This window comes from Enhydra lutris, unplaced genomic scaffold (assembly GCF_002288905.1).
Source record: "Enhydra lutris kenyoni isolate GAN:26980312 unplaced genomic scaffold, ASM228890v2 scaffoldscaffold15, whole genome shotgun sequence".
NCBI classification, from domain to species: Eukaryota; Metazoa; Chordata; class Mammalia; order Carnivora; family Mustelidae; genus Enhydra; species Enhydra lutris.
Window position 1 is genome coordinate 2709804 of NW_019154099.1, and position 20146 is coordinate 2729949.

At 36.5% G+C, this 20146-nt stretch overlaps 2 protein-coding genes across 5 annotated transcripts in view; one reads left to right on the forward strand and one right to left on the reverse strand.

The window, feature by feature from the left end:
• The window catches only part of LOC111147043 (SET domain bifurcated 2), a 57459-nt gene extending 52665 nt beyond the window's left edge, over window positions 1-4794 (reverse strand). The window contains exons 1-2 of one of the 3 annotated variants that reach the window (XM_022502902.1): window positions 4130-4794; window positions 2554-2639 (exon numbers count right to left, since the gene is read on the reverse strand). The gene's annotated coding sequence lies outside the window, so the exon portion shown is untranslated. Of the gene's footprint in view, window positions 1-2543; window positions 2640-4129 lie in introns of all 3 variants that reach the window. The other 2 variants (XM_022502901.1, XM_022502903.1) reach the window with 2 other exon arrangements.
• An 81-nt stretch (window positions 4795-4875) lies between these two features.
• LOC111147045 (calcium binding protein 39 like) overlaps window positions 4876-20146 on the forward strand; it is a 114277-nt gene continuing 99006 nt past the window's right edge. Inside the window, exons 1-2 of one of the 2 annotated variants that reach the window (XM_022502908.1) lie at window positions 4876-4983; window positions 16994-17069. The gene's annotated coding sequence lies outside the window, so the exon portion shown is untranslated. The remainder of the gene's footprint in view (window positions 4984-16993; window positions 17070-20146) is intronic. The other variant, XM_022502909.1, reaches the window with a different exon arrangement.

Consider the following 20146-nt stretch of genomic DNA (forward strand, 5'->3'; position numbering starts at 1 on the left):
CATATGGAGGATATCGATACTAATTAAATTTAGATCTTGTTAGGAAACAAATTTAAGAACTATGTTGAAAATGCACTGGTAATGTATTTTAAAAAAACATGTAGAACAAAGAAAATTTGGGGCCAACCTCAATTAAAAAAAGGAATGGAAAAATAGGATATAAAAGATACAAAGAGGGGCACCTGGGTGGCTCAGTGGGTTAAGTCTCTGCTTTCAGCTCAGGTCATGACATCAGGGTCCTGGGATCAAGCCCCAAATCAGGCTCTCTGCTCAGCAGGGAGCTTGCTTCCCTCCTTCTCTCTCTCTGCCTGCCTCTCTGCCTACTTGTGGTCTCTCTCTGTCAAATAAATAAATAAAATCTTTATAAAAATAAATAAATGAATAAATAAAAGATACAAAGAAAAGCATGGTAAATAAGATAAGAAAAAGGCCAAACAGTTAATAATCACAAAAAAGGTGAATGTGTTAATCTAACTTATTAAAGGACTCTCAAAATGGATTGCAAGCAAAACCCAGCTATATTTTAAAATAAGAGACCCACTTAAATCACACAAAATGTCAACAAAAGGTTGAAATAACAGTATGTGAAAAAAGACATACCAGCAAATATAAGAAATGTTCGTATCAAACAGAATTTAATATGAAAACCAATAAAAGAGACAAAGAGAAATATTTTACAATGATAGAACAATTCACACGAATATCTAATTGAAATTTCTGACTTAATATCAAATAGGCTCAAGAAGTAGAAATCCCAGTTAGAGGCAAAAGTATAAAAAAAAAAGTTTAAACAAGATCTTAGGAAAGCTACATGCCACATATCCCCACCTCACTCCTATTATAACAGTTTTATAGATGAATTCTACAAAACTTTCAAGGAACAGACAAATTCTATCATACATGAACTGTTCCAGGTCAGGAAAAATAATGGGAGTCACTCAACATTTTTTTTTTAGATTAGTATAATCATGACATATAAGAGAAGAAATTCAAGGCCAAAAGCACTTCTGTACAAAAATACTAAGTAAAATATGCTGTAGAGTAAAAGTATATTACTAAAACACAATTTATCCTGGGAATATCCGAAAAATTTAATATTGGAAAGTTTATCAGTGTAAATTCCTACATTAACATATAAATGGAAAACCATCATTTCAGATGCAGTAAATAAAACAATTCAATAAAAGTCAGCAACTATTCTGGAGGCTGGGAGATGAGAGAACCTTAACAAACTAGGAAGAAAAGATCACCTCTTTAACCTGATAAACTCTCTACTAAAACTCATATATAATAACACATCAGAAGTATTTTCATTAAAGTCAGGCACAGAGATGAGGACACTTGCCACCACTGCTCTTATTCAGTATTATACTGGAAGTCTTAAGAGAAATGCAGTAAAATAAAAGAAACATCTAAAGACTTTAAAAAAAAAAGCAGTATCTGTAGAATAAACAAACAAAAACATGATAAAGTTAAAAGCCAAGCAAAGAGCTAAGAGAAATAGAGCTTGTGAACTTTGGGTTAGGGGGATGGCGCAGCAGGCTCATCACTCGGTGCAGAGTCAGAAGTGGGGCTCGATCTCATGACCCTGAGGTTATGACCTGGGCTGAAATCAAGAGTCATATGCTTAACTGACTGAGCTACCCAGGCACCCTGACACTGAAAAAACAAAAAATTTTTTTTTTAAAGATTTATTTATTTATTTATTTGTCAGAGAGAGAGAGAGAGAGAGAGAGAGCGGGAGAGAGAGCAAGCACAGGCAGACAGAATGGCAGGCAGAGGGAGAAGCAGGCTCCCTGATGAGCAAGGAGCCCGATGTGGGACTCGATCCCAGGATGCTGGGAGCCGAAGGCAGCTGCTTAACCAACTGAGCCACCCAGGCGTCCCAAGACTGAAAAAATTTTTAAAAATTATACAGGATATGCAGTATCCAGGGTACATAAAACTTTAAATCATTAAGAAAAAGATGATCCAACAGAAAAATCGGTAATTTTCAAAAGAAATTATAGAAATTTACATAAATTATAAATTAATAAACATATGAATAGATACTGCAAACCTACTAGTAATCAGAGCATGAAAAATTTTTTTAAAATGACAAATGATTTGATCTATCAGATGGACAAAAAGCAGCTAATATCTCGTGTTGGTGTATAGTGTAGGAAAACAAGTCTCAAAACTATTTTGGGGATGTTTAAATTAGTGTATTTTGGAGGCAAATTCGGCAAGACCAATTAAAATTACAAATGTTCATAACTTTGTGGCACCTGGGTGGCTCAGTCAGTTAAGGAACTGACTCTTGATTTCAGCTCAGGTCATGATCTTGGGGTTATGAGTTCAAGCCCCTTGTCAGTCTCCCTGATCAACAGGGTGTCCACTTGAGAGTCTCTTTCTCCCTCTCCCACTAGTGCTCTCTCTCTCTCAAGAGAAATGAGTAAATCTTAAAAAAAAAAAAAATAGTGTTCGTAACTTAAAACCAAGCAATCCCACTTTTAGGTATATATATATCCTTGAGAAAAACACGTGCACAAGAAAATACATACCAGGATTTACCTGCAGCATCGTCTACAAGTTGAAAAACTGGGAACCACCAATGTCCATCAAAAAGAGAATGGCAAATAAAATGTGCTATATAGTACCTATCAAGATAGAATTTAAATATAAAAACCAATGAAAGAGACAAAAATAAATATATTACATTAACAATTCAGCCATATACTGGAACACTATCCAGCAGGTATAAAAAATGAGCCATAAATACATAATAAGCTATAACAGGTATACACTTCAAAACACTGTCAAATGAATAAAGTTAGAACATGATATAGTATGATAGTATCAACATTTTTTAAAGTTACAAATGCATATATGAACCCATTGAGAATATAGAAGCATAAAAAAAGACTTAAAGGTTTTGCACCAAACTCTTTAACAGGGGGCTGGGGAAGCAAGGGGTAATTCAGCGGTTGTGGACTGTGCTCCCTGTAAGGATCTAATTTTGTAAAAAGAATGTAATAGTGCACTTAATTTAAAATTTAAGTATATAATTTTCAAAAAAGGACTGTCGATTTTAAAGGCTTTTGAAGCAGACTGCCAAACTCCTTTCTAGAATGGTTCTACCAATTTCTATTTCTACCTACAGCACACATGCATACTAATAGCTTTTTTTTTTTTAAGATTTTATTTATTTATTTGACAGAGATATCACAAGTAGGCAGAGAGGCAGGCGGGGCTGCGGGATGGGGGAAGCAGGCTCTCCACGGAGCAGAGAGCTCGATGCGGGGCTCAATCCCAGGACTCTGGGATCATGACCTGAGCGGAAAGGCAGAGGCTTTAACCCACTGAGCCACACAGGCGCCCCTACTAATAGCTTTTTGAAGAAAAATCTCACCAATGTTATTCATATCTTCTAAAATTTTAAAAATAACTGAACAGTAAAACATGTGTACTGAAGAAAATTTGCAAAATATAGTAAAGCAAAAAGAAGAGAGGCTAAATCACTCATAATCTCATCATCCAGAGACACCTGGTTTAGTATTCCGGAGTGAAACAGGGATTTTTAAATTTGGTCATATTTTCCCCCTTCTCACTTTTTCATTTTGGAGAAAAGCGGAGGGTTTGTTTTACCTCAATTTCTGGTTGCTTTGTTTTTAAGACCAGGCTTTTTATGAAACTGAACATTTCTATTTCTCATGTTCTAACTACGATGAGAGTAATGAACATTTATTGAGTATAAACCATGTGTCAGGCACACTTCTAAGTACTTCACTTACTCTTACTGAACTGCATAACGATCATGAGAAAATTAGCATGTCTATTTTTTCTAAAGAGGAAGCTAAGGCGTGTCACACTGTAAGTGGCAGTGACCAAAAATACGGAACCAGGCAGGATGATTTGAGTCCGGTTTTGGTTATTCCACTCAACCTTTTCAAAGTTCCCTTTCTGCCTCATGCAGAACTCATTGCAGGTTTCCACATGTTGAAGCGCTCAGTTCATTACACACTGTTCCTTATTTTAATTACTTAATGGGGTTGTGGTTAATCAGAGTCAGGTGCCTTTCGGATCTAATCTCAATTCCGTGATCTTGGACAAATGATTCTACTTATCTAGGACTCGTGTTAAGTCTTACCTGTGAAATGGGTCAGTGGTTAAACCTTCCAGTTCTGCTTCTGGATTTTACACTGCAGTCCATTTCCTGCAGCCCCTTTTACAGCCTCAGGTTCCCAGCTGCTTAGGAATCACCTCACATTAAGGTATGCAGAAAATGAAACGGGGGTTGAGAACTCAGAACGCCCACGGTCCCTGCTACAGCCTGGGGCTGCAGGTGGCTAAAAGGAAAAGGGAGGTTGCAAGGGCTGGGGTCCACGCAGCCGAGAGCTCAGCCGCGTTCCCAGGTCCTGGGCCGAAGGAGCTGTCAGGGGGCCACCCAAGGCCGTGCCTGGGGGCCACCCAAGGCCGTGCCTCCGCTCCACTAACCACTGCTTTTCCCACGCCGCCCGCCACACCTGAGGGCTGCGCCAGGCCCGTTCCGCTGGTAAGGCTGGGTTTCCCCGCGGGTCGGGCTCCTTTCCGACTCTACGCCACCGAGACCGCAAGGTCCCAGATGCCCCCAGGCCAGGAAGTACTTCACCATTTACCAGACCTCACCTCAGCAACAACTGTCCCGCCTCGCCTCAGGCGGGGAAGGAGGACCGCCCAATCCCCAACTCCCAGGCCTACCTAACACTAATCCTAAATGGGAGGAGCTGGACACCCAGAGCTCCCACTACTTGGCCGAGAGCCCATTGGTTGGACACCCGACTGGCTCCACGCCTCAGAGACTCCGCGCGCGTATCCCCGGCAGCGCGGCGGCGCCCAATTGAGCCGCCTTCAGATTGGCTGTCAGAGCTCTCGGCTTGTCTCGCGCTCTCTGGCGGGGCCAATGGGAATACTCGCAGTCGAAAGGCCGGCATTGCAGGAGTGGTGGCGCAGCTGTTTCCTCTGGTAGGTGTTCCGCTGCCATCTTGTGTGTGGCTAGGACTGGGCTTCTCGGCGGTTGAAAGCTTACTTAGTGGCTCCAGGTGTGGAGGGGTCCTGAGAGAGCAGTGGAGGAGAAGAGGGATCTGAGGGCAGACACCTGGTGCCTTCTCACTTACCTGAAAGGGAGAGGTCTTCTTGGTGTGAATCAGCCCTGGCTCGAGAGAGTGATGATGAATGGTGGTGGTGGGGATCCCAGGCTTTGGTTAGTTGGTCATTGTGGAGGGCTTGTTGGGGGCTCTGATGCCTTAACGCTGATTCCTTTGGTTCCAGAGAGTTACTCTCATAATCTTTGTGTCGGAAGATTGACCATCACCTCTCCTAAAGAGGTTGTCTGATGCACTGCATCATTCAGAAAGGAACAAGTCTGGTCATTAATGGAAGGGGAGAGAGGGAGATGCCTCACCACTATCCTCAGGTTAGAAAGAGACGTCTTCATTTTGTGTCGTTTGCGAGGGAGTGACTGCTAAAGTGTTGGCTCTTCTCGGCAGTTAACCCTCTGATTAAGGTCGTCCTTTGATAATTGTGGGCATCTGGTTCTGCGTTTGGGCAGGTTTATTAATATGCAGCGAGCATTCCTGCAGTGGTTTTTAAAAAAATCTACCAAGTGGTGGTCTTTTTAGAAACTGTAAGTGAAGGAAGACTTTTGGCAAATCTTTGTTTCCCTGGTTAGGATCTGTTGGAAGATTTAGGAATTTCTAGGTCTGCCTTGACTTGCTTGGTTGCTTAGTCAGGGGCAAGGGGAGGCGTGTGTAAGGGAAGGTATTTTCTGAGCTCTTTTTGAGGTAGGAGAAAGGAATTACTTCCTTTTCCTCCTTTTCGGTTTTTGTTTTGAATCGAAGTAGACTGCACACATTCTTTCATTTGAGAGGAAAAATGATCGGATATAAAAACCTAATTGATAAACTAGTATTTTGTGGTTAGCTGTTTTGACACGCATTAGACGAAAACAAAAATACTTAAGTTTTCAGTTGGTTACCCAGTGGTGGCTCAGCCTAGTCAAGAGTACCATGTGTTTTGTGGCAGGAATATCAAAGAAACAGCAGTAATTGAATGATTAAAATTTAATTTTCTTTTAAAAATTTGCTTCTTAAATCATGAGTTTTATAAGGCCTAAGTTGCAAGAGTTCAAGTGTCAGTAATTTAGTTGATGGCAAGGTGCATGTGGCTATCAGAAACAAGTAAAAGATCAGTGGCTAAGAAACAAAGAGCACATAAGAGCAGCTCAGTAAATGTTCGCTGAAACTTTTGCATAGCGTTCTCATGTAATAATGCCTGGCATGTGTTCAGAAGTATAATTGTTGAATGAATAAATAAAACAGTATGATAATTGGAAAGTGTGGATATACGTTTCTTTTTTGCCCAACTGAAAAAGAATTTAACCTGCTTTCTAGAAAACTTGACTTTCATTTTCTTGAACTAAATTTATTGCTTCCAGTTTTTACATACAAATAATATTATGGCTAGGTTCGTAATCCTTTTTATGTGAGGTCTTTTTATGAAATCGTAATACAGAGAAATTTAGATAATGAAGGTGAGCCCTAAAGTAATAATGCTCTGTTTGCCATTTTTTCTTCAAAGTTTCCATAAATGAGTATCAAACTTGTCAGTGCTTTAGCTCTCTTCTGAAGAAAAAGATGTATTGTTTTTCTAGTTTATTTTTAACACTGCTTAAAGTCAAAATACTGCAACTTTAAGTTTACTATATTGCGTAAATATGTTCTGTAATTTTAAGTAAGTAATTTTTAAATAATAAGTTAGGTAAGTATGATATTTTTCTTTGAAGAATACAAATCTCTGAATTTTATAATATATAAGCTGAAGATCCTTAGAGATTTTTTTTAAATATTACTTTCGTATGAACAGTGTTAAATGACTTTAAGTAAAAATGATTTAACTTATATTGGTATGTTAAGGATTATTTTTCATTGCAGTCTCATAATATATACAAGTTTAGTTTTTTTCCCCATTATCAATCGATGCATGCTGTTTAATTAGAAAACATTTGATAACACCTTTGAAATGAATGTGGTATTTTGTGGCTGAATATAGATTAAAATCTACTTACCTTCATAAAAAAAAATCAATAAAAAATGCTCTCAACCTGTTTGCAGTTCTTGTATTTGATATTTTAAAGATATAAATGATGTTATTAGTGAAGATTTTAAGGGATAAATTAAATAATGCGACTAAAAATAAATGATTTAAAACCATGGAGATGAAAATTACCATTGCAGTTTGTGGTGTTTCGTTAATCAATGAAATTGATTGCCTGAGTCATGAGGATGTCTTTTATCTACAGAAAATGCTTGTGAGATAAACACGTGGGACATTCAGATTATTTCCCTTAAAGAGAAAATGTTTGAAGTATTATATATGTAGCTGTTTTTAAATGACAGAATTGAAACACTACAATTTCCCCCTTATGATGACTTCTCCCTTTGTAATAATCTCATTTGCTCTTGCCACTTAAACTATAATTTTTGTGCAAACAAGTCCTGATTCTATGTCAAGTTCTGCTCTTTTAAGCACTTAACACTCATTTCTTACAGACTTTGGGACAATTAGATCTACTCAATTTGTATGCAACTCTGTTTAAGTTTCCTATCATGATTGATGGTATAGGTATCTTCTGAATGGCTCTGATTTAAAACTTCAAATTCTTACCTCTCCCTGTGACCTAACTGTATAATCTGTAGCTTCAACCTCCAAAATGGCTTTGCCTCTCATTTTTCTACAGTCATTGCTGCTGCCTAATTTAGGCCCCCTTTTCTTAATATTTTATGTATTATTGACAAATCCCCTACTTCTCAACTTGGAATTTGTACTAGTTAAGGTACAAGTTTGGCTACTGTGACAACCTAAAAAATAATTGTGCCCCCCCAATCTTTTTTTAGATTTATTTATTTATTTTTAGAGCGAGAGAACACAAGCGGGGGGGTCAGAGGGAGATTAAGAAAAAATCCCAAGCAGAATCCATGCAGAGCATGGAGCCAGATGCAGGGCTTGATCTCAAGACCCCAAGATCACCATCCAAGCTGAAACCAAGAGTTGGACTCTTAACTGACTGTGCCAACCAGGTGCTCCATGCACCCCCCCCCCAATTTTTTAATAAAATAAAAAATTTCTAAACTAAGTAAAAATTTGAGCTGATCACGTAGCTTTGCTGCAAAAAGTTGTCAGAGGCCCACAAGCTCCTCCTAATTTGTTACTCTGCCACCTCATCATGCAGCTTCATGTTGTGGACCAAGATGGCTGCTTCACTTCCTGCCATTTTATGCCTCGTGCTTAAGTTAAAGGCTAAAACGTATCAAGGTAGGAAGCACAGAATCTTGGCAAGGGGTGGTAGGAGTAGGATCTTATTCTCTACCTTAATTTTTTAAAATTATATTATCCCCCAAAATTAAGTAAAAATTTCATTTCTATGAGATTATTGTGAACTTTTGATGATTCTGTTAGGTTCCTACAGTTAGATTTTGGAGGAGTAGGGTGTGTAGCTTGTGACCCTCAAATGCTTCCATTGTGGCTTACATCATTTGCAGACCTAGAGACTACTTTGTACTTTCCTTTTCTCTTTCTAATGGTTCTAACTGCCCACAGTTACCTTTGAAAGTAATTGATGCCTAGCTTAACTTCTCTTCAGAGTATAGATAGGTTTAATTTAATCACAACCTCTTCTTGCCATATACTCAGATTCTTCATTTAAGCATATCTTATATTACTTTGTTTCTTGCTGGCTGTGGCGAATAAAATAATTCCATGGAAGGCAAGACTCCTTCCTGAGTCATGAACAAGTTTGCATGAAATTGGTATTGGACATATGTTTGCTCATTTGAAATATATTTCATATTACAAATAGGATAAAGAATTGGATGGGGAGGCCAGTGGTGGGCCTAGCTTGCTTTATATGTAAAGCAGTATCTATACCTTTGGAGAGTGTATTCATCTCTTACAAATCAAAAAATAAGAACGTCAGTACCCTGACAGAATATGAGCAAAGGACATGAGCTCATGATCACAAAAGAACAAACACAAATGGTTTACATGGAAAATATTTAACACGTAGTTAAAGAAATAAACATTTAAATAAGCAGTTTGTCAGAATGCATCAAGACAAAACTGCATAATCTCTGACCCTTCCTAAGTAAACTTCTATGGCAATGGAGATGGAGTCAAAGCTTTGTGATCACAGTATAATTTTTTACTTGGAAGTAATTGGAGATAAAAAAAAAATAACCAATTGTAGAAGAATGGTTTTTATAAATTATTATACATCCATCGTGATAGATATATTTCAGCCTGTTAAAAAGGAATATTTCCAAAAACTGTTTAGTGATAGAGGCTATTTAATGACAATGGAAAAAGGTCACCATTTTGTGTTAAATGAGAAAAAGTATAGAATAATAATTGAGGAAATGAAATGAGATACTATTATGCAACCTCTTAGAATGCCCCCTCATCCTCCAAGGAAAAAAGGAAGGGAGGAAAGAAGAAAAAAATAGCAAGGACTTCCCAGGATGCAAAGCAACAGGATTCAGATCTTGCTGGTGGGAATGCAAATACCACAGCCATTTGGAAACAGTTTCACAGTTTTTTTTATAAAATTAAGCATACCTTTTTTATGTGACTTAGTAATCCCACTCCTCTGTTGATGTTTATGCAAAGTAGGAGAGCTCCATTAGCTTCTCTTTCTTGCCAGCAATTGGCACCAGTAATTGTATTTGTTTGGTTTAGTTTTAGCCATTATATGGGATATGTAATGGCATCTCATTACGGTTTTAATTTGCATATCCCCAAAGACTATTACATGCTTTTCTCATGAAAAGTGAAATGAAACCTATAATCACTTCTCTGCAGATATTTATAGCAGCTGTATTTGTAAACACCAGAACCTGGAAACAACCCAGCTGTCTCTTAATTGGGGAATAGGTATTTAAAAACTGGGATCCGGGGTGCCTGGGTAGCTCAGTGGGTTAAAGCCTCTGGTCATGATCCCAGGGTGCTGGGATCGAGTCCCGCATCAGGCTTTCTGCCCAGCACGGAGCCTGCTTCCCCATCTATCTCTCTCTGCCTGCCTCTCTGCCTACTTGTGATCTCTGTCTGTCATATAATAAATAAAATCTTAAAAAAAAAAAATACAATAAAAACTGGGATCCATGCAATGTAAAACAAAACAAATCTCTTCCTGGTAGGATAGCATAAATACCTGAGAAAATGACCTATGTTAGAACTACATACTAAGTTGTAGTGAGGAAAAAATAAAATAAAAATGAGCCATAAATTACATTATATAGTGAAAACACACCAGAAAAAAATATGACCATAAAGCTGATGAAAATGGTAATCTAAATATTTAAAATAAGTGAAGAGAAATTAAGGAAAAGATGACACCCTTGAAAGAACCACACAAATCAGAAATAAAAGGAGCTCAGAAATGAGATGATTAGGCTGTATGGGGATGTGAAGTGAGAGCTGACAGAATTCAAGGAGGAGGAGAATGAAAAATATTTTTATTTTTATTTTTTTTTTAAGATTTTATTTATTTATTTGACAGACAGAGATCACAAGTAGGCAGAGAGGCAGGTGGGGGCGGGGGAGCAGGCTCCATGCTGAGCAGAGAGCCCGATGTGGGGCTTGATCCCAGGACCCTGGGATCATGACCAGAGCTAAAGGCAGAGGCTTTAACCCACTGAGCCACCCAGGCGCCCCTGAAAAATATTTTTAAATAATGAGTAAGTGAGAAAGAAAACAAGAGTGACCATACATCCCAGAAAGCAGTAAGTGAAACAGAGAATAGAAAGGAGAAAATTGAAAAAAATCAAACATTTTAAAGGAGTAAAGAGAAAGTGACAAGATAGGCAAAGAGAGCTAAAATGTATTTATAAGGAATTGCCCAAATGTAAACCAAAGCATGATGGTGCTGGTTACATAACATTTGCATGTACCTTATGCCGTTTGGTTGTATACTTGAATTTAAAATGGTTAAAATGGCAGATTTTACGTTTTTTTTTTTTAACCACAATAAAAAAATATAAACTGTAGTAATGGCACAAAGAACTATTAGAATTGAAGAGCACTTAACACTAATAATGTTTATATATATTGAAAGGCATACTGTGAATCTGGGGAATTCAACCCAGAAAAGTTAACACTTAAGATGTATTCTTGTAGAATTGTTAGATTTTAAAAATAAGGGGAAACAAAATTTTTTTCTTGCTTCCATGGAAACAAAGACAAAGTCCACTTGGAAAGAAAAATAAAATTGGGTTTAAAAATTCGTTTTAGCAGCAACATTTTATGGCAGATAAGAACAAAACATTTTTTTAAAATATCCAAGGAAATAAATATTTCATGTCTCACAAAACTATCTTTCAAGATGTCAGGACATCAGCAAACATTAAAAACATGAAACAATGTTGTTCCTATGAATCCTTCTTAAGAATATTCTAGAGAACAAATTTCAGACAACCAAGAAATGATTGGAGAACCTTCAACATCAGGTCAGGTGGTAAGCATTGACTATATTTTATGTAGGGTGAAGGCTTTAAAAGATGGGAATTATGGTGATAGACTGATAACGTGAATAGTCTGACAATGTAAAAGTAATATAACCCACCAAAAAATGGGAGAGAAAGGGGAGAGTAAATAAAATAGTTTTTAAATAAATACATTTTAAAATAATTGCCTCTTGGAATTAGGTGTGAGGAAAATATAAACACAGGAAGTATATACTTATATATACTTAAACATAAGTATATATACATGCTTAGATATATAAAACACTGATAAAAATAATACAGTGATCAAAACTATAGATGGTGGGGGAGAAAGAAGGATAGAAGAAATTGATAATTTTGTTACTGCTAATAGCAGGGAACTAATGGTATCTTTAAAAAAGGGATGAGAATAATGAGTATAATATAAAGATATTACTACAGACTTAACCCCAAGAATAAAATACACAAAAGTTTCCTAAATACTAAAATATGTTCTTTAGAAAGAGCAAACAGACCACACAGTTTCTGTATGTATTTGTGTGTAAAGTATACAAAATGTGTAAAACATGAAAAGTTACCAATAACACCCTAAATATCAGATGTATTAGTAAATATATGGGCTCAACTTAAAGAAAAAGATTTTCAGATTGCTGTATACAAAAGGTAGAGCTATAAAAATTAATAATAAAGGGACTTAATGAATGAACAATTTAAAATAAGGGAAATCAAAATATATCAAATAATGCAAATTTTAAAACAGGTTTATCATTTCGATATCAGACAAGGCAGCATTTAGTTCAAGAAGCATTAAAATAAAGGATATTTTATAAGCAAAGAGCTGTATTCAGAATGATTTTTCAGAATGTCTATTTACTAAACAACACATCAACAGCTTTCATGAGGTAAAAACTACAAGGGATGTGAGGAGAAATAGAAACCGGCTAATGGAGGACTTTAACACACCTCTCTCAAAATAAATACCATTAAGTATATTGTAAGGTAGATCCAGATTTATATCAAAGTTCGAGTCCAGTAATAGAGAATACATCTTTCTAAGTGCACAGGGGACAGTTTAAAAAATCTGTTCTAGGGGCACCCGGGTGCCTCAGTGGGTTAAAGCCTCCACCTTCAGCTCAGGTCATGATCTCAGGGTCCTGGGATCGAGCCCCACATGGGGCTCTCTGCTCAGCGGGGAGCCTGCTTCTCCCTCTCTCTGCCTGTATCTCTGTCTGCTTGTGATCTCTCTCTCTGTCAAATAAACAAAATCTTTAAAAAAAAATCTGTTCTATAGTAGACCATAAAGAACACTCAGTTCCAAAAAATAAAAAGTCAAATTTTGATCCCATGCAGTAAAGCTAGAAAATAATTTTTAAAATAAAAAATAACTAAAAAACCTGACTTTAGGTGTCCATAGGACTATGGTAACTGTCTAAATGCAGATCTTACCATACAGTCTTTGAAAAAAACCATACAGATCCATAAAGAGAGTAAATTAAACCACCACCATCCTTGCCTAACTAATATAATTTCAAATTATGGGTATGAGGGCAGTAAACACTGAAATGCATAGAGTAAGCTCTGAAACCCATGCTAAAGTGGCAAGTAAGGTTAAGACTGTTAAAACAGGAGAGGAGAGCAGGACATAGAGTCAGTAGAATGCAAATAAAGTAACTCCAGAAAGTGAAAGCCCCACCCTAAGGAGGAAGATACTAAGATGTTTGAGACCTGTTAGATAGAAGGGACTTGAAAGTGCATGGGACCAAACAATAGTCTGATAAGGGGTATTGCTTTTGAGATATGACTTTGAAGGGACACCATTTACCTGGAGGCTTGGTGGTAAGAGGTGGTAAGAGGAAGAAAAGATGGTAGAAATCAGTGATCTTGCTGAAAAAGAATAAAAGATATATCAACCACTCTCACCCAAAAAGAAATCATTGATTTAAAAAACTGCGTTTTATTAAACCAATAGAAGGAGCTGTTGAACAAAAAAATCCAGTAATTTCTCCAAATCCCTCACTCCTGTCTATATGCTATTGTTATCTGGTTTAGGACAATTAAAACACTTCAAAATGAGTAAATTCTGGTACACAACATTCATGTAAAATTAATATAAGGGGCACCTGAGTGGCTCAGTCAGTTTAGGGTCTGCCTTCAGCTCAGGTTGTGATTTCCTGGTCCTGGGATCAAGCCCTGTGTCCTGGTCAGCAGGGAATCAGCTTCTTTCTTTCTTTCTCTCTCTCTCCCTCTCCCTCTGCCCTTCCCCACTGCTTGTTTTATCTCACAAATGAATAAAGAGAATCTTTAAAAAAAAATTACTGTAAGTGGAAAATGTAAAATAAGAATCAAAATTAAACTACAGAGCTAAAGAAAACCACAGCATAATACTCCTACCTGAATTAAATATCCTTGAACCAGCATTTGCAGAAATAAGGTCTCAAATACAAATTCAGAACCCCAAAATAAATGGACAACAAAAGGAAGATATGAAAAGTAGATTTACTGAACTCGGGAAGTAAAATGAAAAAAAAATCGTCTTTCAAAATGAAGCTAACATCCAAGATACCTAAGGGAGAATAGATTTACTAAATGTAAGAGATATTGAGGAAAGACTTGAAGATGGCCAAAAGAATGGAAATTAAAGAAAGGTAAAAAGAGAAAAATTCAATGATACAGACAATATGCAATATGTAAAAGTTAGAGTTCCTAAGAAGAGAAAAACAATAGCAGAGCTAATATTTAAACTTCAATCTAAGAAAACATTCTGGAAGTAACAGAAGACTCAAATCTTCAGAAAGTCTCCTTGTGTAATGTAAAAATTATTCTAGGATGGTCCAATCCAAGTCATATCTTAGTAAAATTATTGGACATTGAAGATAATGAAAAATTCCTTTGGGCTTCCAGGCAGAAGACATTAGGAATAAATTTCTCAACAGCAACATACAAAACAGAACAACCATGGAACAGCATATTTAAAGTCTGTGAAATTGTAAGTCAAGGATTTTAGCACTATGACTCCATCCCAGAAAAAATTAAAGCCATGATAAATTCCAATATACTAAAAAAATTTACATAATGAAAAGTGCTATGAGCAAAGCAAAAAGACAAATGACAAGGTAGGAAGAAATATTTGAACTTCTATCACAAAGGGCTAATCTCCTTAATGAAACTACCCTAGAAGTCAAAGCAAATGCCCAGCAACCCAGCAGAAAATGGGCCAACAATATGAGAGTTCACAGAAAAAGAAATGCAGATGATAGACATATGAAAGATGTTTAACTTAAGTCATACAAAGAGAAATACAAATTAAAGCTACACTAAAAATTACAGCTGCACTCAAGCCTTTCTCACCAAAATCCAAAATTACGTAATACTGCTCTATGGACTATGGAGAAAGAGGCATCTTGATGAATTGCTGGTAGGGATACAAAAGCCCAAAGCTTGAGACAGAATTTGGTAGTATGCAAAAATATTAGATATGCATTAACGTTTTGAACCAGGCACCTAACTTCTAGGAGGCTGTTCTAAAGACACATTGACATAAAATATAAACTGGCATTTCTAAAAAGTTACTCATAGCAGCAATACTTACGTTAGCACAAGACTGACAACGACCTAAATGCTCATTAATAGGGGACTAGGCAACTAAACTACATCCAGCAATGGAATAATCTCCATTCCCCTTCCAAGTCACTCTTGCCCCCAGAAATCATTAAAGAAAATGTGGAAAATCTGCATGTACCAACAACATAGAATGATCTGCAGAATATATTGTGAACTGGGAAAAAAACCAAAGCATGGAATAATATGTATAGTAATCTATAGGTAGGAGGAGGGAATGGGAAAGGTGCTGACAACGGAAGAGATTTTTCTTATAATTTATTTATATAGTTTGATCTTTGAATCATGTATGTTTACATATTCAGAAGTTAGGGGCACCTGGGTGTCTCAGTGGGTTAAACCTCTGCCTTTGGCTCATGTCATGATCTCAGGGTCCTGGGATTGGTCCTTGCATTGGGCTCTCTGCTTAGCGGGGAGCCTGCTTCCCCCTCTCTCTCTGCCTGCCTCTCTGCCTACTTGTGATCTCTCTCTCTCTGTCAAATAAATAAATAAAATCTTTTTAAAAACTCCAAAAAATAAAAGTTAAATTTAAAAAGTAGAACAAAAAGAAAAACTAAAAAGGAATGGAAACAAGTTTACATAACTATATAGCATTTTGGTGTTATAATGATACAAGAAAAGGAACGCTTTCTTGTAATTCTAGAACCTAGATTTGGGACTGCATTTTCTTAGCAGGGTGTTCAACAGTATGATGTTATGTTGCTATTTTTAAAGTATTTTATGTATATTGTTGGGAAAAATAGATGTTGCAAAGTGTCAGTAATTGTTGAACAAAACCACAGAGGTTCATCAAGGCTGTAAATTAGGAAAATGCAGTCTGGAAAGTTCTTTGACAGATTGAGCAAAGTGGAAGTGAAGTACAAAAATACACAGGACAGCTACATAACAGTACCTGTTACACGGCACTAAGTCAGGCACTAGGTATATCATTTGACTCTTGCAGATACTCATTGAGACTCTGATATTTTATTCTTAAGAGATACAGAGAGGTTAAGTAATTTGCTTCAGATTAGACAGTTACTGAGTGGGAGGTTGAGACTTAAACCCAGATCTATGTGATTCCAGAGCCTGTGCTTTTTCTACTACATTATTGCAGGATATACACCAAATATTGAGAAGAAAGAACATCAGGAGCTAAATGTTCTATTTAAAGCAGTAGTTGCTGCTCAGAAAATACCCAACTATGCAGACCCTAAGTCAGTGTTTATATTTTCTTCATGCAAGAGCAATGCACTGAAGGAGAGAAGTGTAAGTTTTCTCTTATTTCTGACGGGAAAATGTAAACACATGTACACAAATATCCTTACATTGATGTTGGAGATACAAATTTTGTAAAAGTTGCCATTGATGACTTAGTGAAAGACACAAACTGAAAGTATGGCAAAGCAGAAAAGAAAAAAATCTGGTAGGCATGGGTTTTCATGATGCTGTGAAAAGCTAAAAAACACCTTTCAAAGCTTCCCTTTATGATACTTAAAAGCTCTTCTAAGCTTTGCACAGCCTTTTTATAAAAATTGGCCTTTAGGATATGACTTTAAATAACTTATGTTTCCGCCTGTGGAAGATGAGGGCTGATGGAGATTTTGGGGATGCTAGGGCTCCCCTCACCCAAGCCACTCCTTCACACTACTACTGGTTTCCCCAATGATAAAATGTTTTCATTCAGTTCAACACTACTTTCGAAAAGTTCTGGCACTTGAAGTAATTGGAGTAGAGGGATTTCCCTGTTTTAATTTGGCTTATCTATATATGATAATGATGGAAATTTAATTTATAATTCTATTACCTGATAACAGTAAGAAAATATATTGGATTTGTTATAAAAATTTAAAAATTAATTTTGAAGCTTTTCTTTTTGTCAGAAGCTGTGTTGATCAGTGACTTTGGTGAAGGCTAAGAAAGTTGAAACAAATTTGCAAATGATATACAACTTCTAAGGTAAGCTAATATAACAACTCAATCAAGAATATAAATGTTCTTGGCAGACTCATAGATTACACTAACACACTAAAATAAAATTATCAGGAATAATTATAATATCCTGATTTAAATTTCATAAAGCAATTGCAGAAATATTAAATAGACTTCTATTTCCGACAGTATGAAAGACAAGAGTTCTTGAATCCCTCCCTCCACCAAATACCTAAAACACTAGATTCAGTTTGTTTATTTATTTATTTATTTATTTATTTATTTATTTATTTATTTGACAGAGAGAGAGATCACAAGTAGGAGAGAGGCAGGCAGAGAGAGAGGGGGAAGCAGGCTCCCAGCTGAGCAGAGAGCCTGATGCAGGGCTTGATCCCAGAATCCTGAGATCATGACGTGAGCCAAAGGCAGAGGCTTAACCCACTGAGCCACCCAGGTGCCCTTAGATTCAGTATTTTAAAAACCTAATTGATGAACCTATAAAAAAAATAAAGGAAAATTGCAGGGAGGTCTACTTGGCTTTCTGCTGGGATAGAATCTTGTGAAGGGAGAGGGATGGGGATTGGGAAAATTCCTTGGGTTCTCCAAAGGGTAGGGATCCTCATCAGAGACCATCTTGGAGAGGCAGACAGCTCTGGGTGGTGTTAAAATCTGTCTTACTGGGGTACATGACTGGCTCAGTCAGAAGAGCATGCAACTCTTAATCTCAGGGTTGTGAGTTCAAGCTCTGCATTGGGTGTATAGATTGCTAAAAAAAATAAGTAAACTTAACAAAAATAAAGCAAAATCTTTCCTGCTAATTCCTAGTTACCAGTTCACATTCACTTGGATTTGAGGCCTTTATTTATACTATTTTCCTGATCCCTGAATACCTATTTTCACAGTCTCCCACAAATGGAGAATTTTAATTTAGAATGGGCCTGGATCTAACACTTTTTGGTACTTGGCAGAATCAATTAAAAATCCTCCGTGGAGGGAGTTACTAACCCAGTTGTCAAAGTATCATCATTAAAATTCTAACAAATAGACTCTTAATCATTTTTTAAAAATCACAGAACATGGTTTGTCTCCCTTTCTGATTTCCCTCTCTGATTTCTTCCTGTTCAGCGAAGGGAGGGGGTGGGGGGATGGGGTAATAGTGTGATGGGTATTAAGGAGGGCACATGTAGTGATGAGCACTGGTGTTATATGCAACTAATGAATCACTGAACACTATATCAGAAACTTATGATATACTCTATGCTGGCTAATTGAACATACTGATTAAAAAAATTTTTTAAAAAGGCAATGAAAATACAGAAAAAATTTAAAAATCACAGACTATACTAAGGGGGAAAAATCAAAATGTTATGAGCAAAGAGCAGAAACCATAAACAACTAAAACAGATCTACAGAGACTTCTGCTATCAGAAATATCCAATACATAAAATAAATACTTAATGTTTAATAAATAAAATATAAAGAATAATAGAACTTAAAAGTGACAAAGCACATTAAAATAAGAACAAATTAGAATATCAGAAATGAAAATTATAATAACAGAACTTAAAGATTAAGTTAAGCCAGCACATGAGGCACAGTTAAGAAGAGACTACATAGAAGACCATCCACAGAGAAAAAAGTTATTGAAAATAAAAGACTGTGAGATGATCTAATCAAGAGTTAAAAAAAAAAAAAACCCAACATGAAATAAGAATGAGGCAATATTTGTAGTTGTCTTTAAAATTTTGCCAGAATTGATAAAAGACTCAGTTGTCAGTTTTAAGGAACCCAGTGAATCCCAGTCAGGATAAATAAAGAGAAATACATCTTACGGTTGTCCAGGTGTAGAATGCCAAGCATAGAGAGACCAGTAGGTCACAACCCACACTTTAAAAAATACTGTTCTAAATGGTATACTTCAAGAAGGAAAATGGTCCTAAAAGGAAGGTATGAAATAAAAGAAGAAAAAGAAAATAAAGAAAACATGAGTAAAGCTAAGCCAACATTGGTGGAAGAAAACAGTAATAATAATATAGTCGTTCCCCCCCCCTTTATTAAAAGATTTTTATTTTTAGTAATCTCTGTACCCAGCATGGGGCCCAAACTCATAACACCATGACCAAGAGTTTCACGCTCCACTGACTGAGCCAGCCAGGCATCCCTATAGTAGTGACCACTTATCTGTGGTTTCACTTACCCTTGTTCAGCCACAGTCCAAAAGCAGATGTCCTCCTCCTGATGTATCATCAGAAGGTCATTAGTGGCATAATAACTGTATCACAATGCCTATATCATTCACCTCACTTCATCTGATCATGTAGGCATTTTATTATCTCACATCATTGCAAGAAGAGACATGAATATGGCACAATAAGATATTTTGAAAGATAAAGATATCACATTCACATAACTTTTAATATAGTATATTGTTATAATTGTTCTATTTCATTGGTTATTAATCCCTTACTGTTCCTTATATATAAATTAAACTTTATCATAGGTAGGTATGTATGTATAGAAAAAATATAGTACATTGACCCCTGAACAGCATGGGTTTAAACTGCAGGTTTTGTACAGTACAGTAAATGTGTTTTCTCTAACTTATGATTTTCTTAGTAACATTTTTTCTAGCTCACTTTATACAGTATACAGAATACAGTATATAACACCTATAATATATAAAATATGTGTTAACCGACTCTTTATGTTATCAGTAAGGCTTCCAGTCAATAATAGGGAAGGGAAGATTTTGGCGAGTCAAAAGTTACACATGGATTTTCAACTGCATTCTCCAAGCCCCGTGTTGTTCAAAGGTGTGTGTGTGTGTGTGTGTGTGTGTGTGTGTGTGTGTGTGTGTGTATGAGCTCTCTCTATATGTAATATATATGGTACATATATATAGGGTCCAGTACTATCTGTGGCTTTAGGCCTCTACTGGGGGTCTTGGAATATATTCCCCACAGGTAACCAGGCACTACTGTAATGTCTAATATGTTGTTAACAAGCAAGGCAGAACTATAATATTGTACTGGCCCACTGTGCCATGTAAATCAGGGATTGATTGCAATTTCAGTATTCTAAGGTCCATGTGCTATTTGAACCAA